This window comes from Heterocephalus glaber, unplaced genomic scaffold (assembly GCF_053883595.1).
Source record: "Heterocephalus glaber isolate CG9 unplaced genomic scaffold, H.glaber_assembly_v1.0 deba00001498, whole genome shotgun sequence".
In the NCBI taxonomy this organism is placed as follows: Eukaryota; Metazoa; Chordata; class Mammalia; order Rodentia; family Bathyergidae; genus Heterocephalus; species Heterocephalus glaber.
Genome location: NW_028258321.1, coordinates 4171111 through 4197932, shown reverse-complemented (window position 1 = coordinate 4197932; position 26822 = coordinate 4171111).

Sequence of the window (26822 nt, the reverse complement as noted above, 5' to 3'; positions counted from 1 at the left end):
TCATTTATCTCAGATTTCTGGTCCCTAAAAAAAATTGTTCTACCCTTTCCTTGTGAAGATTATTTCCCCTGAAAAGGTGGAGGCAAAATACAAGTGGAGTCATTGTGCTTTTCCCCTATGTCCTGTTCCTGTTCCACCACCTGCTTCAGGTAATGGATCCATTCCTTTCTTCTAAACTACTTCAGTGTTTGGTCACCCCGAGGTTCTCCATGGTGACTAACAAGGCTTTGATACAGGCATAGCAGTCAGAATTCTTGGTTGCAAGGGATAGCAATGCAACTCAAGCTTATAAAAGCTGAAACATAATTTTAAAAGAGAAATATATCAAAAATGTTTCAGTGCAGAAGAGCTTCTGACACAGCTAGCAGGAGAGATTCAAATTTTGCCACCAGGACTTGAATATTCCTCTCTGTCTCTGTCTCTCCCTGTCTTTCTCTCACATTCCTCTCTGATTTCACTCTGAAGTGGTCTCCTCCATGGAGGAGCTCCAGAACGACACCTTCCAAGCCCCAAACTCTCATCAAAATACAATTTTTCTTGCTTGCCAAAGTCCCAGGGTGAGCTCTGTTTGACCTGACTGGCTTGGATGAAGTCATGTGCTCATTCCTGAGCCAATGGCCACGAACATTCTGCTCTCCAATCGACCTGACCTGTCATGCGCCTACCTACTCTGCTGGGCTGTAAGCGCTACACAAAGGACTGGAGGAGGCCGGGCTTCCTCATAGGAGGGAGACTGATCTAAGACACAGATTTTCTGGGGCGAACTAGGACCACCAAGAGATGCCAGTCAAAGCAGAACAAAGAGGCAACACCCTAACTTCTCCTCTCCTATCCACCAATCTCCCAAGATCACCTCTCATTGGATAATCCAGAACACAGTAGGCAAAAAGTCTGGGAAACCTAGTTGTCAGGGCAGAAAAAGGGAATTTTCCAGAGGCAAATGAGTGACACACTACTTACAGCAAGCTAGAGAGATGGAAGTTATTTTCATCTGGAAAATAACTTTTCTTTGCTTTAGGAAGATTTAAATCCTTTTGCTTTTGAAGAAAAAGAAATTCATTTTCATTGCTTCTGGCCATAAGTGGTAGAGGGCTACCAGTGGGCCCGGTGTCCCAGAGGCTGCTGCCTGGCCCTGAGTTAGTTTCCCTTCTTAGATTATGAGAGGGCCTGACAGCCCTGGAGGAAAGGCCAGCACCACTGGGATGATGAGGGGATCCTTGCAGTACTCAGGGAAACAGCTATTTCCTCCCGGATCAGAAGTACAGCCAGGCATAGCTTAACAATGGGGAGACCCGCTTAGAAATACTGTAAGTGGTTTTGTCCTTGTGCATCAAGCATCATAAAGCGAACACCCACAAACCCACATGGCCAATTATTTCACCTGCTTGATGCACCTTGCAGATGAGATAAACACAGATGTTTGAGGTGTGGCCAGCACAACAAGGCACACCGTTTTATACTAAACTATTTTATGAGTAAAAGTACACTCTATAAGATAATGACAAAAACATAGCTTAAGGGACACAGCAGTGACATAGTCATTTCTTATCATTACCAAGTATGATGTACTGCACGTAATTGTGCGTGCTGTGTTTTTATATGACTGGCAATGCAGTAGGTTTGTTGATGCCAGCATCACCACAAACCTATGGGGAATGTATTGTGCCACACTGTAAGGATGGCCATGTGGTGGCTGCTCCGTGGGAACATTTCAACTCCATTATAGTCTCATCAGATCACCATTACGTGTGCAGTCTTCAGTGATCAAAACACCATTATGCAGTGCATGATTGCATGCGAGTGTGTCTGATTCCTGAGTTTGAACAGTGTGAGTTATGTGGAAAGTTCAGATAATGAGGGAGAACTGAGTTATTCAAATATTTTGTTTGTTTCTGAGTGTTGGATAGCAAGACTTTGGACAGTGAGAGAGCCCTATAATTCAATATTTTAGTGACTGGTCACCCAGCTGGGTGTGTGTGAAGTGAGTATCAGCCCTGTCGGTAAACCTCCCTCCTCCAGGAGGCCTTGGGACAGCACAGCCTCCCTACAGGGACCTTCAGGTCCAAGGTAGTCTGTGAAGACAGGGCGGCAGTGCTTTACCAGGGTGTGATTAGCGCTTTACACTGAAGTTATGACCTACAATATAGCATCCAAAGACCCATTTCAAGAACACAGAACTGAGCCAAACCTTTGAATTCCTTTGGCAAGGGAACTTTCTGGTTGCAGACTACACATGGTCTTCTTTTGCTTTTGAAAGCCCAGGCTCTCTGAAAGGCTTGCGTTAGACTAATGGTGTTTCACACAAGTGGCCCAAGGCTGAAACCAATGAAGAGACATATCTGGTTTGGTTGAAACAGCATTCGTCAACACAGAGTTTTAAGCCTGATTGTTGCTAGCATTTAAAATGGAGACATTCTGCATATAAACCCAGATGTCAAGCTTTTCCAGAAACATGAATTCTCAGTCATTGCTGGTGCCACATGTACGGTCCTAACAATGGTGCCCTCTCCTTCAGAGGGCGTGCATTTCTGCTTAGCCCGTCTCCATTGCTCTCCCATCTTCCTGGCCCACCCTTGAGTGTTGAGTTGCCATTTATCATCTTTCAGCAGACAGATATCACTTATTTGCACCACCTTTACGTATCTGATTCAGGCTAGATCAGGGCTCTTGAACTGGGTGCAGAGCAACTAGAGGAGGCAGAGCTGAAATTCACCAGCGTGGGAGAAAAAAGGATTTTTGTGGTTCCTGTGAGGGAAGAGCTGGGGACTTGTGGGAGGTGGCTTGCAGATGATTCGGAGACTAGATACTGTGTTCTTGGTCATCGTGATGCAAGACCCGTGAGCTCAAGCAGGACTTTCCCCTCAAATGACCGGAGTAGCTTAGAAGAAGACACAGTTACATTCAGTGGGGACACAGACAGAGGGATTTCCTTCCAAAGCTTCAGGATCTGCAAGAACGCTGATGCTGTTGAGCAGCACTGGGAGCCAGACAGATCAGATTATTGAAGGGAATATCCCTCCGCCATCATGGGAGACAGTCAGACCAGAGTACAGATGGGGAGATGTCATCGTGTGGCAGCACTGGCTTTGGGGATGTTTGGCTGCACCCTTGGGTATTAGCCAGTGTTGTCCAATAGGGGAGAATGAATAGATATTTTATATTACATTTATATATAATATATATATATATTATGCCATATATTCATGTCAAAAAATTTCACATGCTTATGGAGGCTGAAAAAGTCATAAGACAGTGGGAAAGCTGGAGACGCAGGAGGATCAGTGATGCAGTTTGGGTCTGAGCCTAGGTCTGAGAATGTCACTTGGAGAGCACCAGGCAGAGAGGATGAATTCTCCCTTGCTTAGGGTCTGGTTCTGTTCAGGCCAGCAGTGACTCGGACAAGGTCCATCCACGCCAGGAGGCACAGTCTGCTTTACTCTGTCTACTGATTGAACATCAAGCTCAATCAGAAACAGGCTCACCGACACCTGGGACAGGGCTTCAGCAAGCATCTGGACACGCTGTGGTCCGGTCATACTGACACCTAACATCAGCCAATGCACTTCATGTCACCCTGAGCTGAGAGCGGGGAGGGAGCTCTTCTCCCATCCGCAGGGCTGGACGCTGTGGCTCCGTTATGTGCTAGCCCAAGGAACACCTCTTGCTTCGCTTTGGCATTGTTGGTTTTTTTCAATCCTAGGGCCTTTGCACTGAACTACATCTCCAGTCTTTTCTTTTTTAAACTTTTTATTTCCCCAAAGTGATCTGAGGGTGATTTTTCAAAAGCCTCCAGTGCAGACTTTGGCTTTGTTTTCATTGTTCCCAAGAGTAGATGTTCTAATGCTATCTGTGGTTGCATGGCGAATATCCATGAGACCATGGAGCGACCGAGTGTCTTCGAGTATGGGCTCACAGTCCTGTGAGATGTTGCAGCCACTCTACCTGGAGCCCAGGCTTTCCTCGCCCCATGCAGTCCATGGATTACCTTCACTGCTCTTTCCCCAGTGCCTGGGCCGTATCGTGCCACTGTCACTCTTTTACAGTCCACCTGGTTCTCACCTTCATTTACAGCCTGATGCCTTTGACTCCTTCACTGCCACTCCACCCCTCCACCATCATGGCCTCTGCTCGACCTTCTGTTATTCTATTCCCTGCTCTTCCTGCTCCTCTCACCAGAGGTGAAGTTTTCTCCACTTGTGCCTCTCTTCTCCTGCACAGTTCCTGTTCTGACTTCAAAGCCCACCTCAAATGTACCTTTCTCTAATCATTTCTGGTACCTCTGGTAGGTATGGGAACACTCTCCATCTGTATCCTAGCACCTTCCCTGAAGTACTATGTACACATTCCGCTTCCTCCCACTGGATCCAGAGCACCTTAAGGGCAACAAAGCATATCCTTCAAGAGAATTTGCACGAAAGAAAATGAGATGTATCTTCTAAGAATGAAATTGTGAAATCAATTTGAGGGGCTAGAAAAGTCATATAAAGGCAACTTAGATAGAATGATTCCTGGTTCTGAGAGCAACTCAATGAAGCTATTTTTAAAAGAGAGCTTATCACACTGCAATCCAATTCAGATGTGAGGGAAGCGTGTTTACTCGGGAAAACCCATTACCCTATTACATCTTCCTCTTAGTGGTTTCACCATGAATTAGCATATTTAAGGCTCTGAGAAGTCCTGTAATAATGAACCTTGTTGCACTTTGCTGAGTGTAGTATTTCTTGAATTTTATGACTTTATTTTTCATAAGCACTATGAAACTATCTATTTTCATAGAATACTATCATGGACTATGATGGACTAAAGACATGTTGTACAAATAAGATGGGGAATTGGTCTGTACTGAAGCTAGAAAAAAACCAGAGGGGCCGGTGCTGTCTTTGTCCACTTCAGGGCCAGGTGAGGGGGGGTGTTCCCCCAGGTCTGGGTTGTCCTGGCAGTAGGGGGCTCCCACCCAAGGACAGGACACAGTGTGCTCCCCTGGCTGCATACACCCAGTCACTTGAGTCTGACAACTAATTTCTCTTGTTCTTACTTTCTGTCCCTCAACCACCTGCCTGATTATAGTTTAGTTTCTCAAGTGAATTCTCACATGAAGGAAGTAATCTGGCGTGAGGATGGGATGTTTAACCCCCTTGCAGCTTTATTATGTTGGGAAATTGATATCCTGGCCTGTACACCAGTCTCCTGTGACCTTGGTTAGTGAGAGACTCCATCTCAGAGATACTGATTCAGTCCTGGTGGAATAAAACAAAATCATATTTCAGAACCTGCAAGGCTGTTGATGGTGTCCTGGTACTGTGATGAATGACAATGCAAAAACCAGCATTTATGAAGCAGTGTTTCTGTTATCTGTTGCTGTGCAGCAAATTACCACTTAGGGAAAAACAATCGTTTCATTATTTCCCACTGTTTCTATGGATCAGGACTTTGGGGAGGGCTTGGCTGCACAGTAATGGCTTGGATCGTGGTCAGTGATCGCAGCAGATCAAAGATGACTCTCTCTCTCTCTCTCTCTCTCTCTCTCTCTCTCTCTCTCTCTGTTTGCTTACTGTGTCACTGTGTGAACTGGTTAGGGCATCCTTATAGTGTGGTGGCCCCAGGACTCTAAAAATGAGATTAGCAAGGAGCCATGTGGAAGCTCTACCAACTTTTCTGGTTTGGATGCAGGGATCACATTGCTGCTGCCGCCTTCCATCTGTTATGAGTGAGTCACAGGCCCCTGACTCCCAGGGAGTAGAAGTAGAACCTACCTCTGGCAGCTTTCAGCCTGTATTCCCAGTGGCTTCCACTTTACCATGCATCCTAAGCATGGAGAAGGCTTCTGGTAATTAATTACGCCTTCCTCTGGAGCCCAAAGATCTTGCCCTCATGGGGACCCTGCCTGCTCCCCACCTCTTTTGGTCCATATAATGACATGTAAGTTACCAATTTATGAAACTAGGAAACAAAGGCTACAAATACTGGTTTATTGAGTCTCTAGCTTGCTTGTCAACTAAATGAGAATGTCCTAGTAAGGCTGGCAATATTGGCACTTCGTCTAGGCGTCCTTGGATCTCTTGTCTTGCATTTTATGAGCCTCCCTTTCCACGTTCCTGAGTTCTTCCCCATCAGCACCTGTAGCCTGCCCTTGGGTAACTGGAGCCCACTCTGCCAGTCACCTGAGAAGACAAGGGGTCTGGGATGTAGGTCCCCTCACTGGCCCCCAGCTGATGTCCAAGGCTGGTCCAGGCCCCCACCCTCTGACTGGGGTTCCCTGAAGAGCCCACGCTCCAGAGCACCCTGCAATGTCAGGTGGAGCTGGCTTCTGGGGACCCTGGGAAGCACACTTTGCCAGGTCCCCCCTTGCTCCTCCTGCTCCCTTGCCTCCCTCGTAGGTTTCTCTGGGTACACAACTTCCAGAATCTTCTACCAGGGAGCCTCAGCTAGGACACCAAGGAAGGGAAATGGGAGGAGGAACAGCTGACGGAGATTCTTTAGTACAAGCCCTGTCCTTTGCTAGTAGAGGCTCCAGGGGAGTGGAGCCAGGCTGGCCTCTCTCCTGTCCTCCAGAGAGTAGACCCTCTCTTTGCTCCAAGTACAGTAGCTGGCTAGTCCTCTGTCAGCCATGAGTATCCTGGTCTGGACTGGGGCTCTCTCCTCAACCCTCTGTCCGCCTGCCTTCTGTGGACAACGCACCAGGCTCCTGGAATGGAGGCATGACCCAGGATACTTAAAGGGGTGGTCGCAATCTAAGGGAGAGTCCCCCACATCCCACACCCTCTGCTTGATCTGCTTGGTCTGAGTGATCCCCGAGGGCACTTATTCGAAACCTGCCCCAGTCTGGGGCATATGGGACTCACACTGAAGTGACAGTTAAGGCTCCTTGAGCTCTGGTCCTGTCTCAAGCCTGACTAGTTCTGCAGCCTCTTTCCTCTTCTGCATTGTAGTCTCTGAGATCTCTCCAGTTCTATAGGCCCCTGCTTTCCTAGGATGTGTTCAGTGCCTCCGGAGAGCCGATTGCTTGTTAGGGAGGCGTGACACAATTAGATGCTTGTGTATGACAGACTGTAGCACAAAGCTGAAATCAGTCCAATTAAGGGAGAAAACACACAGTGAAGCAAACAAGTGCAGCGGCTGATTAGTACATCTGTGGGGCAGACTCTTGAGGAAAGGGCTGGAGGAGGAATCTGAGCAGAGCCTGAGAGGAGGGCCGTTGCTTGGATGGGAAATGGAAAAAACCACCATAGTTTTATGCATATAATTGTTACCTGGGTGTGAAATGAGGGCAGAGATGGGGAGAGCAGAGAATGGAGTCTGGGTTATCATTTAATTGCTATCCTGACTCTAAGTGAACACACCACCACGCAGGGCTCCAGTTATAATACGCTACTTATTCACAGGGCTGTATTTCTACTCTCCAAGGCGTACCACACATCATTGGAATTCTGACATTCAGAACTGGCTTTTCTGACCCCCTAAATTTTAATTAAAGTAATAATGTTACTACCAAAAGCTGTAATTTATCTTTCCCTTGTGTTCACAAAGACGAAAAAGGCAACTTTGGACACATTTGTTTTTCTGGTTCCTGTTTCTGGTTTGTGTACTTTGGGGGTGACACTGGCATGGGGGAGTCTTCAGTCTGGGTGGTGCAGACCACACTGCTGTTGTTCAGTGGTCTCTGCTGGTCAGGGGGTCCTCTCCTGGCTGTGTGCAATAGCGATGCTACAGGGCTCCCACAAATAAGCTGGATTTTCACATTCAGAAGCAGCTCCTGAGCTAAAGGGCAAGCCCTTCTACAAAGCCCTTCTACAAAGCCCTTTTGGCATAAGACAGTGTGTGTGTGTGTGTGTGTGTGTGTGTGTGTGTGTGTGTGTGTGTGTTTCTGCATTGGAAGGAATAAGCAATCAGTGATTTAGGTGAGAACTTTCCATGCAGTTAACTTCCTCCAGACTAATGCAGGTGCTGAAGGGAACCACTGGGCCAGTCTGCTTAGTAAATATCCATCCCCAGATGTAGAGTAACTCAATGGAAATAATTTTATAGGGTCAATTAAGCAGAAACCAAGACCTCCTCCTGTTAGCTTGTTGGAATTTTTTATTTCCACAGGCCAGGTTTGCTCAGGATTTATTTAAGTGCTTTACTCTGGAATGCCACTGAGTATGGCCATTCCTGGAGATGGTGGCTGCCACTCCCGGCCAGGCCAAGCACCTCAGGCTGGCCTCAGAGAGCCTGGGCTACAATGCTGGCTCCACCACCTGGCGACCCTGTGACCTTAGGCAAGATATGAACATTCTCACCCTTAGTTTTCATTGTGGGGATAAGAGGGCCCATTTACATCCCAGCATTAATAGAGAAAATGCTGGTAAAACTCTTTAAAAAGGGCTGGGGACATAATAAATGCTCCATAAATAGAAACTTTTGTTATTATGATGATGGTTATCAGCAGAAAAAGGGGGCATTATTATACCTGTGCCACCTATGACAATGCAATGGAAAATCTCTGTGAAGAGTTAATTATCCTGGGCTCCAAACATGCAGAATTTAAACCAACATGTGAGTTTATAAAACAGAACAATTGAAGGTAACATAAGTGCTAGACAAGAACAGGATCACCAGGATTGAATGGACCTCAAAGATGCCATTAGTTCATTTGTAGATCACTCATGGGGACCACCGCCAGGTTGCAAACGAGTCAGAAATGAAGTGGCATCATGTCTGAAATGATAAGGCAAACCACGAAGACGTGGGGGCCAACGGTCAAAAGCTCATCTTCTCACATCACAGTATTTACTGAAAGTTCACCACTTGGTGGAGATGTTTCTAAATGCTTTATGTGGATTCCTTACTTAATCCTCACCACAGCCTGCAGGGCTGGTTCTTTGACTATCTTAACCTCATAGATGCACAACTCTTCAGGGGTGCACCTACCACACAGTGGAGGTCACCTGCCTCTTACAGAAGCTCGTTTACAGCTTGGGAGAGCACAGATCCACTGATTATTGGACAGCTGGGAAGGGCTTGCTGGAACCCTGGGGGAACTTGGGTTTCACTGCACTTATCCATGCACTGAGTGGCTATTCATACAGAGTCTTGTATTCTGTGCCCGGGACTGGGTTTGGTGTTGGAGGTATAACAGTCAACAAAAATAGATACAGTGACTCTTTAGGGAAGATGGAGTAGACATACTTTTTCCTTATTCCTCTTGCCATGTACAACAATAACATCAACAGCACCTGGAGATTGTATATAAAATAAAGATATGAGGACTCTGAAAGGGGGAAAGAAAGGAGATTGACTACAGAGTTTAAGACCCAAGGAGTGACATGGCAATGAGTCCCCTGGATGTTCTTCTTTTCTTTTGCTTTTAAGTTTATGGGTGCATTTTAGGTATACAATGCAGTTACATTCATCATTGGGATCTTGTACCTTTACATGCTGTATCTTGGTTCTTATTTTTTCCCCATTCCCCTGCCCTCCCTTCACCCCCTCCACCCTTCCTTATTTACAGAGACTTTGTTTCCATTTTTTCCTTTTCTCATATTTTTTCTTTTCCCTTCTTTCCTTTCCCCTACCCCTCCCACTTCCCTACTCCTTTAGACTTTTTCTTCCTATTTCACATTAGCTATTATGTATTTTGAACCTGATTTACACTTTGTTTCTCACACCAGAGAAACTATTCAGTATTTACATGTGTGTCCTATTTATTTCACTTACGAGTTTGTTCTCAATGTGCATCCACTGAGCAATAAATGTTTCTAGTTTGTCATTCTTTATGGCTGAGTAGTACTCCATTTTATAGAAAATCCATATCTTCTTTATCCAGTCTCCAGTTGATGGGCAATTGGACTGTTTCCAAGTTTTAGTTGATTCTGCCACTATAAACATGGGTGCACATATATCGCTGTGGTATGATTCTATTAATTCTTTGGGGAAGATTCCCAGTAGGGGAATAGCTGGGTCAAATGGGACCTCTAGTCCTAGTTCTTTGAGGTATCTCCATACTGATTTCCACAGTGGTTGCACCAGTCTGCACTCCCACCAGCAGTGGAGCAGGGCTCCTTTCTCTCCACACCCCCGCCAGCCTTTGTTATTGGTTGATTTCTTGATAGCAGCCATTCTTTCTGGGGTGAGGTGGAATCTCAGTGTTGTTTACATCTGCATCTCTCGAATGACCAGTGATGTTGAACATTTTTTCATATATTTATTGGCTGCTTTTACTTCTTTGTCTGAGAAATGTCTGTTCATTTCAGATACCCATTTTTGAATTGGGTCTTTATATTTGGGGGTCTGATATTTTTGAGTTCTTTATATATTCTAGATAGTAGACCTTTGTCTGAGGAACAGCTGGTAAAATTTTTCCCACATTGTAGGTTGTCTCTTAGCTCTGTTGGTGGTTTCCCTTGCAGTGCGGAAGCTTTTTAATAAGATGAAATCCCAGTTGTTGATTCTTTGTGCTAGTTCCCATGCTACTGAGGTTTTGTTCATAAAGTCTTTTCCTAGGCCTATGTCTTCGAGAGTTCCACCTAACTTATCTTCCAGTAAGTTTAGTGTTTCTATCTTAATATTTAGATCTTTAATCCACTTCAATTTTAGTTTAGTGCATGGTGAAAGATAAGGGTCTAGTTTTAATCTGTGGCAGGTTGAAATCCAGTTTTTCCAACACCATTTATTAAATAGGCTATCTTTTTTCCAGTGAGGATGATTGACTCCTTTGTCAAAGATGAGGCAGCTGAGTATGTCTGGAGTTGTTTCTGCATCTTCTTATCTATTCCACTAATCTTCAGGTCTGTTTCTTTTCCAGTACCATGCTGTTTTTATCACAGTGGCTTTGTAGTATAGCTTCAAGTTGGGTGTTGTGATACTCCCTGTCATGTCTCTGTTGCCTAGAATTGCTTTTGCTATTCTAGGTCTCTTCTGGTTCCAACTGAATTTTTGGATTGTTTCCTCTAGTTCTGTGAAATATACTGTTGGGATTTCAATTGGGATTGCATTGAATCTGTATAGCAGTTTTGGAAGTATGGCCTGGATTTTGGTTTTTTTTGTTTCATGAAGAACTCAGCAACAGGGAAATGCCAATAGGCACAGATGGTAACAATCCTGCTATCTCTAGCTAAAGGACTATCACGTCATAAATTCTTAGACAATAAGGACTGTACTCCAGCCAACCAGCATGGCAAAGTCTGAGGCCTTCCCTGACCCAGACCTGCCAAGGCTGAGACTTGGGGCTGAGACTCCTGCCTTTCAGGTGGTAATGAGGTGCTCCACAGCAGGGACCCCAGAGAACTTCCCCTCCCCTCCTGGGGTGGGGTCAAGTGAGACCCAGCAGACAAGGAGGACTTTCCACCTCCTTGGTATGGACACACCCTCCTCCACCTTTCTGCATCAGTGAAGGCTGCAGGAGAGAAGCTGTAATGAGGTACATTCCAGCCAGGGAGGTCTCAGTTGAGGCTTGGTGCTTAGTGGGAACAGAAAGCTCCCATCTTCTCCTAATTTTTTAGTTTTTATTTTTGCAACATTGAGAATTGAACCCAGGGCCTTTGAACTGAGCTACATCTTTTTTTTCACATTGTTTCATTTTTAAAATTAATTTTACTTATACATTTTTGATATATATACAATGATCACATCATTGTAAGGAATTTGTACCTGTACGTAATATATCTAGATTCTTCTCAGCCCTTTCTTATTTACTTATTTTTGAGACAGGGTCATGCTAAATAACTAAGCTGCCCAGTCTGAACTTTAATTTGTGATCCTCCTGCCTCAGCCTCTTAGAGTGCTGGGTTGTAGGTGTGTGCCTGAACTTCCATCTGTGTTCAGCAGAACTCTTGCCTCTGCCCAGCCCCACCTTCCCAGGGCCAGTAGAGGGCCACAAGGGAATGCGGACTCATACTCTCATCTAGCAGTAGCAAGCGGGCACCACCCCTTGCTTTGCCAGGGCTGTATCAGAACCCACTAAAACGGAGGGTTCAAATGAGGCACAGAATCTCATAACATAGTACCCCAAGTATGAAGGTTCCAATTAGAACCAATTGTCATGCCAAGAACCATCAAGATCTCAAACTGAATGTTAAAAAGATGATTTATATATGCCAGCATTGAGATGATATAGATGTTAAAATTTCTGGTAAAGACATTAAAGCAGTTATTGTAAAAACTATTTCATTGACTAATTAAAAATATGCTTAAAACAAGTGAGAATATAGAAAGTTCCAGCAAGAAATATGAGACATAAAGAAGAACTGAATGGAGCTTATAGAACTGAAACACATAAGAGCTAAAAATAAAAATCTCAAAGGGTAGATTTAACAGCAAAATAGAAGACAGAGGAAATAAGCATTGAACTTGAACAAGGGAGAGAAAATAGACTGAAGAAAGTGAATAGAGTTTCAGATGCTTGTAGGACCACAACAGAATATCTAACATCCACACTCTCAGATCCTGGAAGGAAGGCAGAAAAAGGACAGGGATAAAAAGTACTAAAAACTTTTTAAAAAGACTAAAAATTTCCCAAATTTGGCAAATGATATACCTAAAATAATGTGATAATGATTGTGTATGATGAGCATTTAATTATTTGAGGTATATATTATTTCAAAATGTACATCAGATTATCCAAGTGTATATTAAATGTATACAATCTTGTCAAATATATCTCAAAGATTAAGAAAAAAAGGAAAATGAACCCGTACTTACTCAAGAAGTTGCTCAAATTCCAAAAAGAATAACCCTAAAGATCCCTACAAGAAGACTTACCACAATCAAATTTCTGAAAATGGAGCACAGAAAAATCTGGAAAGCAGCTAGAAAGAACACAGCACGCATAGGGGAAACACAATTCAAATGGCAATGGATTTCTCTCAGAAACTGTGGAGTTCATAAAGAAGTAGAACGACACTTTTCAAGTGCTGAAAGTGAAGAAATCTCACCAAGTCCTATAGCCAGTGAGAATATCCTTCAGGAATGAAGGGGTAATGAAGCTATTCAAAGGTAAAGAGAAACTAACCAGATTTGCTACCAGCAAACCTATCCTAAATGATGGCTATAGGAAGTACTCTAAAAAGAAAAGAAAATGCTAAAGGAAGGGATGTTGGAACATAAGGAGGGAGAAAGAACATAGTAAACAAAAATATAGGTAAATAAATAGACTTTCATTTTTTCTTGAATTTTCTATATTTGTTTGATAGTTGAAGCAAAAATTGTTACATTGTTCTTAATGTGTGCATTGAAAATATTTTAGGCAATCATCTTATAAGTGGAGAAGGGCAAAGGGATACAAATGAAGGTAAGATTTTTATACTTCATACTAGTAAATGAAAATCCAGCAGGCTGTAAAAGGGTACGTATATTTTATATAACATGTAGACGAGTAACCATTAAAAAGTTGTACAAGGAAACATTAATACTATAGATTAGTCAAAATGGAATTTAAAAAAAAATGCTTTTACCCACAGGAATACAGAAAAAAACTCCAGAGAGATGAAAAACACAGAAAGCAAGGAATAAAATGGTAGATTTAAGCTCTAACATATCACTAATTATATTAACTATAAATTATCTAAATATAGAAGATAAAAATGATTGGCAAAGTGGATTAGCAGATTTGACCCAACTCTGCTATCTAAGTCACACACTTCATATATAACCATAAGCGGATGGGAAAAGATAACTCATGCAAACACTAATCAGAAGAGGACAGGAGTAGCAGAGTTCAGAACAGACAATTATGGGAAATGGAGACTTACAAGGACAAAAGGATCAATCCGCCAAGGTGACACAGTAATCTTAAATGTGTAGTCATCACCCATCATAGCCATCAAACAATAGAGATTCAAAGTGTGTGACATGAAACCCAATAAAACTGAAGGGAGAAACAGACAAATTCATAATACAGGGACTTCTCTTGACAACTGATAGAACAACTAGACAGAAAGTCAGCAAGGTCATGGAACACATCAGCAGGACTTACTTGTAATTGATATTTCTAGAATTCTCTACCCAGCAACAGTGGAATACACTTTCTATTCAAGTGTTCACAGAACATCAAGATAAACTATACCCTGCATCTTAGTACAAACCTCATGTTTAAAAGAGTGAAATCAGACAGAGTGTATTCTACCACAGTTAAGTTATACTAGAATTCAACAGCAGAAAGGTAATAGGAGAATTTCCAAACACTTGGAAACAAATAAACACACTAAATGATTCACAGGTGAAGGAGGAAGTCTCAAAGGAAATAAAAATATTAAACTGCATGATAAACATGGGATGCAGCTAAAAAAATGCTGAGATGGAAACTTATAACACTAAATACATACACAGTATATGTTTGGATTGAGAGTAACTTGTTCTGCAAGTGTTCTGCAACAGGAGCAAACATTTCTCCCATCCAAGTACTAACCAGGCCCAAGCCATCTAAGCTTCTGAGATCAAACAAGATTGGGCACATTCAGGGTGGTATGGCCAAGGACAGAGCAAACATTTCAAATAAATTTTAACTTGATAAATGAGCAATGTCTTGCAAAATGAGTAACAAGTGATGCTGAATGTGTCACATGATCAGAACTGAGCCAATGGTGTTCTCCCTCCCTCTCTCTCTCTCTCTCTCTCTCTCTCTCTCTCTCTCGGCAGCATTATGGGTGATCATCTCCCAATAGCAAGAGGTGATGAAGGAGCTCTCATCTGCAGAGGAGAAGGAGAAAAGGGCAGAGGAATCCCTCACTTCCAGTGAGATAAGGGGGATGTGTAAAATGTGGGAAACAGTGCAAAATTTTGTAGAAAACACCCCCTGAATAAGGCTGCAGCAGTGTGAGCGATGAATCTGTTTAACAACAATGCAATGTTACATTTCTGCAAAACCCTCAAAAAGAAGCAAAGGCAAGTGTCATTGGACAGGTTCCCTGTTAAAGTTGTATGAAAAGAAAAAGACTCCGTTGAGCCAGTAGACAGCAGTGATTCTGTTAGTGAAAGTGAAAGCATCCTACACAATAGCCCTCCTCCCTCTTGTCTCCCTCACACCAGCCAGGAAGGTTTGCAAAGGTAAATGTAGGTTAATTTGCTTATTTTTCTTTATATTTTGTATCTTCTTTATTATTTTGTGTTATATTACAGTGTTGTAATCATTTTTACATGAGTATTTTTTGGGTTGTGAAATGAATCATCTGAGTTTCCATTATTTCTTATGAGAAAATCTGCTTTGATATACAAGTGCTTTGGATTGCAATATACTTCTGCAATGAATTATGCATGCAAACCAAGGTTTTACTGTATTAGAAAGGAAGAAAAGTCTCAAGCCAACAGTTTAAACTCCCTCCTGAAGAACCTAGAAAGAGGAGAGCAAAATAAACCTAAAACAAGCAGAAGGAAGGAAATAATACAGAAAACAAGAAGTTAATTATAATAAAAACAGAAAAATAGAGCAAATCAAGAAAATAAAAAGCTGGCTCTTTGAAAAGAGAAATAGGGCTGGGGATTTAGCTCAGTAGTTTTGCCATCTGCTGCGCAAGTGCAAGGGCCTGAGTTTGATCCCCGGTACCAAAAAACCAAAACAAAACAAAACAAAAAGAGCAATAAAACTGACAAATTTTTAGTAAGACTGACCAAGTAAAAAGAAAGAAGGTAAAAATGCTAGGATTGGGAGATATCACTCTAAATTCTGCAGACACCAAAAGGAGAATAAAGTAATACTACTCACAAGTCTACATGCAAATTTGATAATTCAGATGAAATAATTTTGAAAATAATTTTTAAAATACTGATTATCACAATTTACCTGGTATGACATATATATTTTTTAATATTGGAGGTTTTATGTTATAAAGTCAGAGATTACAAAGTAAAGTATATAAATTGCCAGTATCTACTTATTATTTAAATGTATGTATAATTTCATATATGTGAGTACACACATCACATATATAGGTATGTGTACATGTATCTACATGTGTTCTATGTACATGCACATATAACATGCAAACACTCACACATGCATCTGACATTGCATCTCCCGAACTGTAGAACCCAGTGCCACTGGGAGCTGGGAGTTAGGCATCTCTCCTCTCCTACCATTAAGGAAATAACATTCATATCTTCAAAAATTCTCCTGAAGAAATTTCCAGGCCCAGATTATTTTACTGGAGAATTCTCTAAATGTTTAAAGAAGAATTAAAACCCATTCTACACAATACATCCTAGAAAACAGAAGAGGAGAGAACACATCTTAATTGATTTTTTTGAAGTTAGTTAGTATTGTCCTAATGCCAAACCCAGAGAATAAAAAATAAATGAACAAGAAAATAAAAGAAAAATGAAAGCCCCACACCAGTACTATTCATGAATATATACACAAACATTTTTACACAAAATATTAGCAAATAGGATTCAGCAGTTTATGGAATGAGTTGTATACTGTGGCCAAATGAGATTACCGTAGTATATGATTGGTTTAATATAAAAAATCAATTTATACTAATATGTTTAAGATGAAAAATCAACTGATTGTCAGTGGATGCAGAAAAAGAATTTGACAAAAGTTTACACCTATTTTTGATAGTTCAGAAAAATGGGAACAGAGGGGAACTTTACTTGATACTTACAAAAAGAATACAGATAACATTATACTTGATAGTGAGAGACTGAAAGTCTTCCCATTAAGAGCAGAAAGAAAGCAAGGGTTTTCACTCTTACATCCTCATTTAACACACTCGTTCAATTTCTAGTCAATTGGGAGTTTCTGGCCAGTGCCAAAGGGAGAAAAGGAAGTACAGATGGGGAGAGAGCCATGCAGACCATGCGCCTCAGTGCCAGCTACGCAGACTGGGAAGGAAGCAATAGAGCTGCCCCGTGTGCATAAGATGTGAGTGTTTACTTGGAAAAACCCAGTGTTTCTACAAAAACAGCCATGGAATATGCAGGTTCAGCAAGTTTACAGAATATAAGATAAACGTACAAAACTCCAGTTTATGACAAGTGAGTGAAGTGTACAGGACATACAGATGGAAGGTAGGATATAGAAAGATGTTCTGTCTCATTAGCCATCAGGGAATAATGCAAAGCAAGGCCACATTAAGATTTCATCACACACTTACCAAAATGACTAAAATAAAAATAGTGATAACACTAAATGCAAAAGAAGATTCAGAAAAAAGTATCACTCGTACATTGCTGGTGTGAATGAAAACTGGTGCATCCACTCTGGAAAGCCATTTGCCAGTTTGTTAAAGAAAAAAAGAACAAACAAGTATCAAAGGACATGACCCAGCAATCACATGTCTAGGCATTGTCTCGGAGAAATGAAAGCATATATTCACAGGAAACCGGGACATGAATGTTTTTTGGCAACTTCATTCATAACAGTCCCAAACGTGAAACATCTCATATGTCCTTCAGCAGGTTAAACAACGATAAAACCTTCCTATAGAATACAAGTCAGCAATTAAAAAAGAATAAACTATGGAAGCACACAGCATGAGTGAATCTCCAGAGAACTGTGCTGAGTGAGAAAAGCCAATCCCAAGTCATATAAGGTATAAGCCTATTAATAGAATATCCTTGAAAGGGGAAATTACAGAAGCTGTAGCAGCCAGCCAGGAGGGAGGAGCCAGGGTGAATGGCACAACGGGAAGCAGGTGTGGCTGTAAAGAGCAGCAGCGGGATTCTGGGGTGTTAGGAACGTCAATGACCGAAACCATCAGGATCCTGGTTGTGGCACCGTACTGCAGTTCTGCAACACGGTTCCATCTAGAGAAACTGGCCGAAAGCTAAAGTGATATCTCTAAATTATTTCTTACAACTGTATGTGTATCTACAGTGATCTCGCAATGAAAAGTTTGTTAAAAACAGGCACGATCTCTTTACTGATGGAGTTTATAATCTACTGGAGGAGAGAGGCATTCATTAAATGTCTATACAAACATTTCAGAAGTCCACTACAACAATGCTTCAAAGCAGATGCATAGTCTGAGAACATGTAATAGATGAGGTGGCTACGTGATGCATTGCTTGAGCCAGGACACTTCTGAGGAGGCAAGGGGCTGCTCTAGGAAAATCAATCTACACAGGTGTGAGGTCACCCCCATAATGCAGGGGGTGCATCTACGCCTGGCCAGCAAGATCAAGAGGGCAGAGCAGGAAAGGACAGAAGGAAGAGAGTGAAGCGAGTGGCCCAGGCCAGAGGGGAAGAGCCGCAGAGTAAGGACCCCACGACTGGGGGAGCCTGTGTTGGGTGGTGCTTGGAATCCAGTCCCTCCTCTGAGGGGACTCCCGCCCCCTGCAGGAAGGTCTTGGGGGACTCTGGACACTTCCCTCCTCCATTGGTCCCATGGCGGGCAGGCTGTGGACTGTGTGTTTGTTTGGGGACTGACATTTAGCCCCTGCTTTGTGCTCTCTGCCATGCCGTAGCAACTTGCCAGAAATGCCAGCTCTCTCCAGTCCCCACATGCTCCTGACTCCCAGGTGGGACATGGCATCCAGGTGCCCCAGCGTGGTGGTGGGGGGGGCAGTGAGGGGTCACGGACACCCCCCTGCTCCCCTCCTGTTCGGTGGCAGCCTGCTGGGGAGTCACACTTGTGACTGTGACCTGCAGCCCATCTCCACTGGCTGTTCCTCTTGCTTCCCCCAGGGCCTTACTTTCCCCCTCTCCTGTACTCTAACTTGCTCCCAGATGCCGTCCTCCTGCATTCCTTGCCTTGGACTGTGGGTTTCAGTTCCCTGAGCATCGGAAGTGGCGCCCACTGCTCAGAGCCTAAGCATGAAGGTCACCCATCAAGGGCTTTTCTAATCTCACTCGGTGAATTAAAAGGTCTGACTTCTCATTGGAAACCCAGGTATCATCAGACAGATGGGCGTACAATCATTCTAAGCAGCAGTGTGATGGGGAGGGGCCATGAGTGTGATCTATTCAGTTCTTATTATGTGCCAGGCACCATTCAAGCACTATCTCCTTGGATCCCCCGAAACTCTTTGAGAACAATGTCGACACATTCACTTTACAGATGGGCAGTTGGAAGCTCGGAAAGGTTAGATGCCTGCCCAAGGCAGCAGAGCTGCAGGGAACAGCTTCCACTCTGAAGCCAGCCACCGTGTGTCACCTCGGTCCCTCTCCAGGCCCTGCAGTCTTTTCTCCCATCTTCTCCCAGCACTCCCACCTCCGGCGCCATGACAGCAGCATCTCTTTTCTTTCCTTCTTCCGCCCTTCTCTCGCCTTTCCTTCAATTGTTTTCTTTTCTGTTTCTGGAGCCTAACCTGCCATTGGCACCCACCCCTCATGGTGGTCCTCACTGTGCCATCGGCCTGGGATTTCCATGGCTATAGAATCACCTGGGTAAGCATGGTGAGACCTTTGGTGGTACATTCTCAAATGCTCACGGTGCACTCCTGGAAAAGGAGTGCAGTAAGGCATGGATATTTCGGTATGAACTTGATGTTCCCCTGTGCATAACCTTCGTTGGTAAAGCACAGAATAAAGAGTAGTGGGAACAGAAGAGGGAGGTTGCGTGCAGCAGAGACTCCTAGGCACTGGGCTCTAGCAGTCAGAATGGCAGGTTGCTTTGGTCAGGAAGCTACCAAATCCAAGATGCCAGGGAAAACAACTGCCCTGTACCTGGCCTTTTGTGAGGCTTTCTTAGTGCTCCCTTGTAAAGTGTCTTCCCCAGTCTTCAAGCCCAGTTATATCCCTGTATGACCATGAGACTGCTCAGCGCTCTTATCCAGCACAGGAAAAGCCAGGACTAGCTGATAAATCCTTTCATATCCTCACACCCACCTCTTCTGGCCAATACCCTCCTTTTGCCATAAGCTAGTAATTAAATTGGCCCAATCTTTTTATCTGTACAGGTTAATTCATCCCATTACTCTTTCATTTGCTTGACAAGCATCTATTGAGACGTGACACTAGGTGGTTTTTACATACATTCTTTCATTTTCCCCTGAGAACGGAACTGTGAGGATGATGCTAGAACACCATTTAAAAAATGGAAAAATGGAATAACGCAAGGCTCTGTGTGTCACTGGGCACTGTCCCCTGTTGTGGGTTCTGAAATCCATCACCGTGTGAGCACAGGGGCCCTACTTCCAATAGGACAGGGTGCCCCCAGCCCAGCCAGGGAGTGGACCAAGCACACCGCGGCAGGTCTTTCCTGGGAGACAGCATTCCTTGGGTGGTGAATTTTACTTGGGTACTCTCCCTCAACCTTGCGGAGGGTTCTCCATGGTCACCTAAGATGCTTCTACCCAGTGTGCTTCGATTCGCTTCCCTTCCCCTCCCTCCTACTGTCCCTCATTCCTTCCCGTCTCCTTCGGGAGACTCAGCCCTGTGTCTCAGGATGATGGATGGTCCAGCTCCTCCTGACTCCCTCTTTTTCCCGAACAGGACATTTACATTTACCTTTACAACGTTTTCCCCTGGTTCGAACAATGTCTTGGTATCTGCACCTTGGGAAAACTTTTCTTTTCTTTTTTTCTTATGGGGCTAGAGCTTGGCTCAGGCCCTTTCCTATGCTAGGCAAGTGCTCCACCACGGAGTTACGCACAGCCCCTGTTTGGAGGAACCAGATTAACAGTATGTCTTACTTTCCCTCCCTCTGCCTCCCTGTCTTCTCTCTCCCTCTCTCCCTCTCCTCTCCCAGACAAACACATTTCTGGCTGTGGGGTAAAGAGGCTGGGATGAAGAGCAGGTTCTGCTCCCCGGCGTTGCTCTTCACAGTCCATCTTCCTGAGGCTGGGCATTCGTGGGCTGGCTCACTGTACTTGGCAACACTTCCAAATCCTCTCTCGGGGACACACTCATTTCCTTCTGCGACCCCACCTTCTTCGGCTCCTCACCTGTTTCTCAAGCTAACCCTCCCTCCTTGCTTTTTTGTGTCTGCCCTCATGGCCCATCCTTTTACCAATGTTGAAGTTCTCCCCGGATGCTTTTAATTTCCATGCTTGAAAAGAAAATTTTCTCTAAGAAATGTAGCTTTGTATTGTGAGTCATTAAGGAAAAGAGTAAAACAAAAACCTGTTTTCCTGCAAGACTTCTTTTCCAACTGCATCCACCTCATTAGATTGATGCCCTCCTTTTCTCTTGAAGACAGGACTAGAGGGAAGATGTTGACAAAGTTGCTGATGACTTCAGCAGCTTAATGAGTGTGTTCTCTCCTGGAGATTATGTTTCCATTTTTGACATGACTTCTTCAGCCTGAGCTTGCTTTCTGAACACAGGCTGGAATTCACTGACTACAATTTCCTCTTCCCGACTAGGGGGATGTAGTTTAATGATAAGTACATCACCAGTTTGTCATGGGAGCTATGTGCCCAGTGAGGATCAGCCACCACTGCTAGCTCTCGTAGTGTGTGCCCGCATGGAAAGACAGTGCAGCAGAAAGGGCTCTAGCTCCTGAGCTAGACACACTTACTATCAGTATCGACTAGGGTATTGTGTGTGACATAGGACAGGAAATAGTATATAAGGTGTGCAAGAGCTTATCTCTCATATTACATGGGACTCAGATTCCAACTTTGAGTTTTATAACTCACAAACTATGTAGCCCAGACTCTCTAAGTCAGATTTTCTCATCTGGGGGCAATGTCCTGGTCTCCATCAGACTACTAAGAAGAGTAGGAACATGTACGATTAAACTTACCTAGCACATGATCTGTGCCGGACCTAGTTCTGGGTGTTTTATCTCCAATTATTCATTTAATCTCCAGTGACCCTATAGGGTCAGTTCTGTCACCATCTCCATTTACAAAGGAGTAAGACTAAGCAATGGCCAGAGAAGGCATGGTGCCTGGCTTATTGAGATTTGTCTGTTCTCACATGGTATTTTCTTTTCTTCTTTTCTCTCCCCTTTTCTCTTTCTCTTCTACTTTTCTTTCCCCATGAAGTCTTGGATGATTTTGTAGGCAGGATTTACAATGCTATCACTTGTACCTGCCAACACCCAAAGCTTTTGGGAGGAGAGGGATTTCACTGTCTCCTTCTACACAGGTATGGTATGAAATGTTCTCTGGTCAGGAGTTTTTCTGGTGGGTCTCCTATCAGAAGTCCTTGAAGAAGATGAAGGGAGTCCCTTTCTTTTTCTAAGAAATATTTGGAAATGGGGTGGTGGACATTTATTTTGTTTCTTGTTGTGGGTGCCCAACATCTGAACTCTTCCCTGTGGATCAAAGAATTTCCACCTTATGAGGATGATCCAGCTTTTACTGCAATCTAGGACAGGGATAGTGAGCCCAGCTTGGCCAAGGCTAGCGATACAAAGAAGACCTTAGGTCATTTGATGGCAGTAACAGTGGCAAGCTCTGGGGAAAGTTGTGACGGTGCTGGACAACAACATCCAGCATCTGACTCTGCTGGTGGTGGTCAAAGCTTCAGCATCTGAGGCTGATGATGCTGGCAATAGGATCCATACCGGGCCAGTTCCAAAGTGTGATTTCAGATATCATTCCGCTTGCAGACTCTCTGAACCTGGTCATGGAATTCTCCCGGAAATTCTATGATTTTTCCAATACCTTTAATGGCTTAAATCACAAATGCTTTCTGTTGCTTACAATAAGAACACTCACTGCCACCATGAAATAAAGTGTGGTGGAGAATGCTGTTGTACTGGCCAGCTGTTACTGGGACAAAACATGTTCATTTCAGCTCACAGTTTCAGAATTCCCAGCCCACGGTTGGCTGGCTCTGAGGCAGGACTGTCATGGCAGAAGGGTATGAAGCTACTCACTTTGTGGTGGCGCGAAGCAGAGCATTAGGGAAGGGCAGCAGAGAGAGATGATTCCCTCCAAAGGCACGTGCACAGCAATCCTCTGCTCCAACAGGCCCCCGCTCCTCACCGCAGCTTCAGCTCTGAACATCAGTGGATTAGTCCAGTGATGAGTATGGCACCCCACGATCCAATCACCTCTCTGGGAGTCTCTTAATCCAGCCAAGGTGACAGTTAAGATTAACTGGCACAAATATCAATGGAGCCCCAGAGCTTTTCTATTTTTAGAAAGTATTTGCACATGCTATAAAGAATAGGCGGCAAGTCGTTGCAGCACAAGTGTTGTTTATTTACAGTTATCTGTTTTGTCTTTTATGACACACTTATGGAGGGTCAGTTCTGTGCATGAGGCCAGGCGCTGAGGATATAGTTTTGAGCACAATAGGTACTTACTGTCTTCATGGACACACAGTGTGGCAAGTCTTGATTTTTAGTGGTTTTTCTAACTGCATTTCAGATTTTGTTTTACAATCTTTTGCCTCTGTAGAAATTCTGAATCACAATACAGACTGTGGTTTTGATGTTAATCAATTAATTAATTTCTTATTTAGTTGTTCAAAGTTTGTGAAGTGGCTTATCAAAAGTGCACAGATATAGTAAGATTAGAAGACTATCAAACAAGACAAACAGCATTTAGTAAAAGGGAAGCAGGGGACACACATCTCGACAGGAAGGCTATGAGAGCAAGTGAATCCAGTGCCTAACCTGACTATGGAGACATGAGGAAGACAAATGAGAAGGCAAAGGCATTTTAAGAAAACCTTTAAGAAAAGTTTCACAGGAGAAAGAATCCTGCATTTTCCTGCGTCTAAGTGTTATGAGGAATTTGCCATTAGGTCCTCATAAAAGAGGTACTAAACATTTTATTAAGTATGAGAAATAGGCATAATTGGAATGCCTTTCTGTATGGGCCTGCTGTGGGTGTACGTGGCAAGATACCTATTAGATTATTTAAGGAGAGAGAGAGAGGAGAGAGAGAGAGGAGAGAGAGAGAGGAGAGAGAGGAGAGAGAGAGAGAGAGAGAGAGAGAGAGAGAGAGAGAGAGAGAGAGAGAGAGAGAGAGAGAGAGAGCAGGACAATTTCCTAAAGTATTATTTTGCTGTGATGGTTATTTTTAAAAAGCACCTGAAGATTTATTTGGGTGACAGTAACCTCACGGATAACGTACAGTATAGTTTGCTTTCTCAACTTGCTGGTAACAGGGACAGAAACCCTGGCAGAAAAAAGCATTCTCGAGAGCATGGCTGTCATAATGACTGTCACCTCCTTTCTGTCCCTCTCCCTCTCCGCCCCCCCCCCGCCCCGTATTCCCACCATAGGATGCCTTCTTCCTCTCCTGGAGGGGTTAAGTGAGGGCTAATCCTGGCCTCCAGGCTCCGTTACAGGACGAAGAAGGCATTATGCCAGGAAGCTAAAGGGCAGAACCTTCCAACCACAGCCCTCTCCTGGTTCTGAATTGATAGGGGACAAGTTCCACTCTACAGCAAGGCAACAAAGAATCTGATGGAGATGGTACGGTGATGGGGACAATAATGAATGCAGGGTTGGGTACCGTGGGGTGGTGGGGCAGGGCTCGTGGAAGACTGGCGTTTAGTCAGACCACGATGGAGACCTGGGCAGAAGGCACCTTCCAGGCTCACGGAGTACGGTAGGAAAGTTCATGAAGGTTGGGCAGTTCGTGGAGACTTGAATACCCATTCTGAGAAGTGTGCACTCTGGACACACTGGTATCTGAAGAAGCCTGAGAGGAGAGCAATGAATAACATCTTCCTTTTTGTAGTACCAGGGACTGAACCCAGCACCTCAAATATGCTAGGCAAATGCCCTTCCACTGAGCTACACCCCAATCCTTTAAAATATTTTATTTCTTTTTTTTGGTACCGGGGATCAAACTCGGGTCCTTGCGCTTGTGCAGCAGGCAGCGAAACCACTGAGCTAAATCCCCGGCCCCCTAAAATATTTTATTTTGAGATAATGGCTTGTTAAGTTGTCCAGGCCAGCCTCAAACTTGCAACCCTTCTGCCTCAGCCTCCTAAAGTCCTGGGATTACAGGTATGCGCGACCATGCCCAACTTCCTTCTGTTTTAGGGGATAATTTCTGCTAACAGTGTGAAGCGGTGCTGTTTTAAAAAATAGCACTAGTCACACCTGGTTACTGAGCATTTGGAATCTGGGTAGTCTGAGCTGAAATGTGCTGTAAATAAAATATACACCATATTTTGAAGACTTAGCTCAAAAGTATTTCAAAATGCCTCAATATTTTTATGTTGATGACAAGTTGAAATTTTTTGATATATTCAATTCAGTAAAATAAAAATTAATTTATGTATTAGCTTCTTGTAGTTTAGACACAGTACTTGATGTTGACAACTTAAAGGAGGACAAGTTTAACTGGGCTCAGTTGTGAGGAGTTCAGTCCATGGTCAGCCAGGTCCATGGTAGTAATGTCCTGTGGAAGGGTGTGCTGGGAGCACAGAAAAAGGGGACTGTGCCAGACAGGAACGGCCAAGAAATCATACAAAGTCCCCATGGGCCACCCAGACAGACTGGGAGACTGCTTAACCAACCTGCGAGGCGTTTCCTAATCTGATGAGGCTGACACGTCAGGATTAATGGTCACAACTTCAATGGCTTCTTTAATGAAGCTCCTGGAAAATTGGAAATCTCCCCTGTGGCTCACAGCATCTTTTTCTTAGACAGCTGAAGTTGGTGTTTGGGAGGGAAGAACTGAAGACCAGGAAAGGACCGGAAGCTGCTGCAAATCCTGAGAGCAGAGATGGTGAGGTTCAGGAGGGCAAGGATTCTGGGGACGCAGAGGTGGGAACAGGGGCAAAGGCTTTTGAAGTAGGACTGGACAGGGAGTTTTTGCCATTGCTTCCAATCCCAGAAGTGGGGTTAGGAAGAGGTCAGAGTCCAGGTTGCATGTGAGTGTCTGGTCCCAGTGACTGAAGCCTTGGGGATAATTTTCAGGTTTGATGCATGCGAGTTTCTACATGGGGGTGTGCATTGTTGTGGCTGCATGTGGGTTGTCCCTGCCAAAACTCATGCTGAGGATCAGTTCCACGACGTAATGGCACTGGCCACTGGCGTGGTGTGGCTTTTCCCAGGAATACTTAGATGGAAGGTCACAACCCTGGGAAGGGATTAATGTGGCTATGAAAGAGCTCCAGCTGTCCTGGGACTAGCTTAGTACTGGAGTACATGGCTTGGCAATTACCCTCCATGTCTTTCCTGTACTGCCAACATGGGCTGCCACGTGTGGCAGGCAGCACAAGAACCTCACCACATGTGGTCCATCTTGAACTTTGCTGCCTCCCAAAAATGAGCTACATAAATTGATTTTCTTCATAACTTACCCAGCCCCGGGGTATTTTGTTACAGTGAGAGAAAACAGACCAAGACACATACATGTGTATGGAACAGGGAGGAGTTGAGGGGTGAAGCTCAAGAGAGAGGACGTAGTGGGGCTGCAGATCTAGGAGTTAGCATCAAGAGGCGGTGACTGGACAGAAACAAGGAGCTCATGGCGAGGGAGTAGAATGAAGCCTTGCAGAGGATCATGCACAGGACAAAGGATGGGGCTCAGAATTCATTGCGTGCAGGAGAGAAAAGAGAAACTGGGGAGAGCCACTGAGGCTGGCCTGGGAGGATCAGAGACCCTTGTACCGTGGAGACCACAGGGACCATTTTGGATGGGGCTGTTACAGCTCAGGAAAGAGACCCAGAGTCAGTGGAAGAGCCACCGGTATTGCCGGAAGGGGTAGGGCTGGGCCTGAAGGTGAAGGTGGATATTAGATTACAAAAGGCCAGGGGGAGAGGGGCCTGCAGGTGTGGGGAGTGCTCTTTGCTGAGGATCCTGCACTACAGAAGGTTTTGGGGGCCTGGGAGGCCGAAGAGGGGGCACACAGGACTAGTGTAGGAGGGCGAGGCCCAAAGGAGGAGGAGGGGGAGACAGAGAAAGAGGGTGAGCGAGCAGGAGGGCAGGCGGAGGGGGGACAGTAATTGATGGAGCAAGCCCAAGAAAAGGAACTAACGCAGGAGATGTGTGAAAACGTTACACCTGCAGCAAGTCCTTCATAAGCCGGCTCCCGCCTG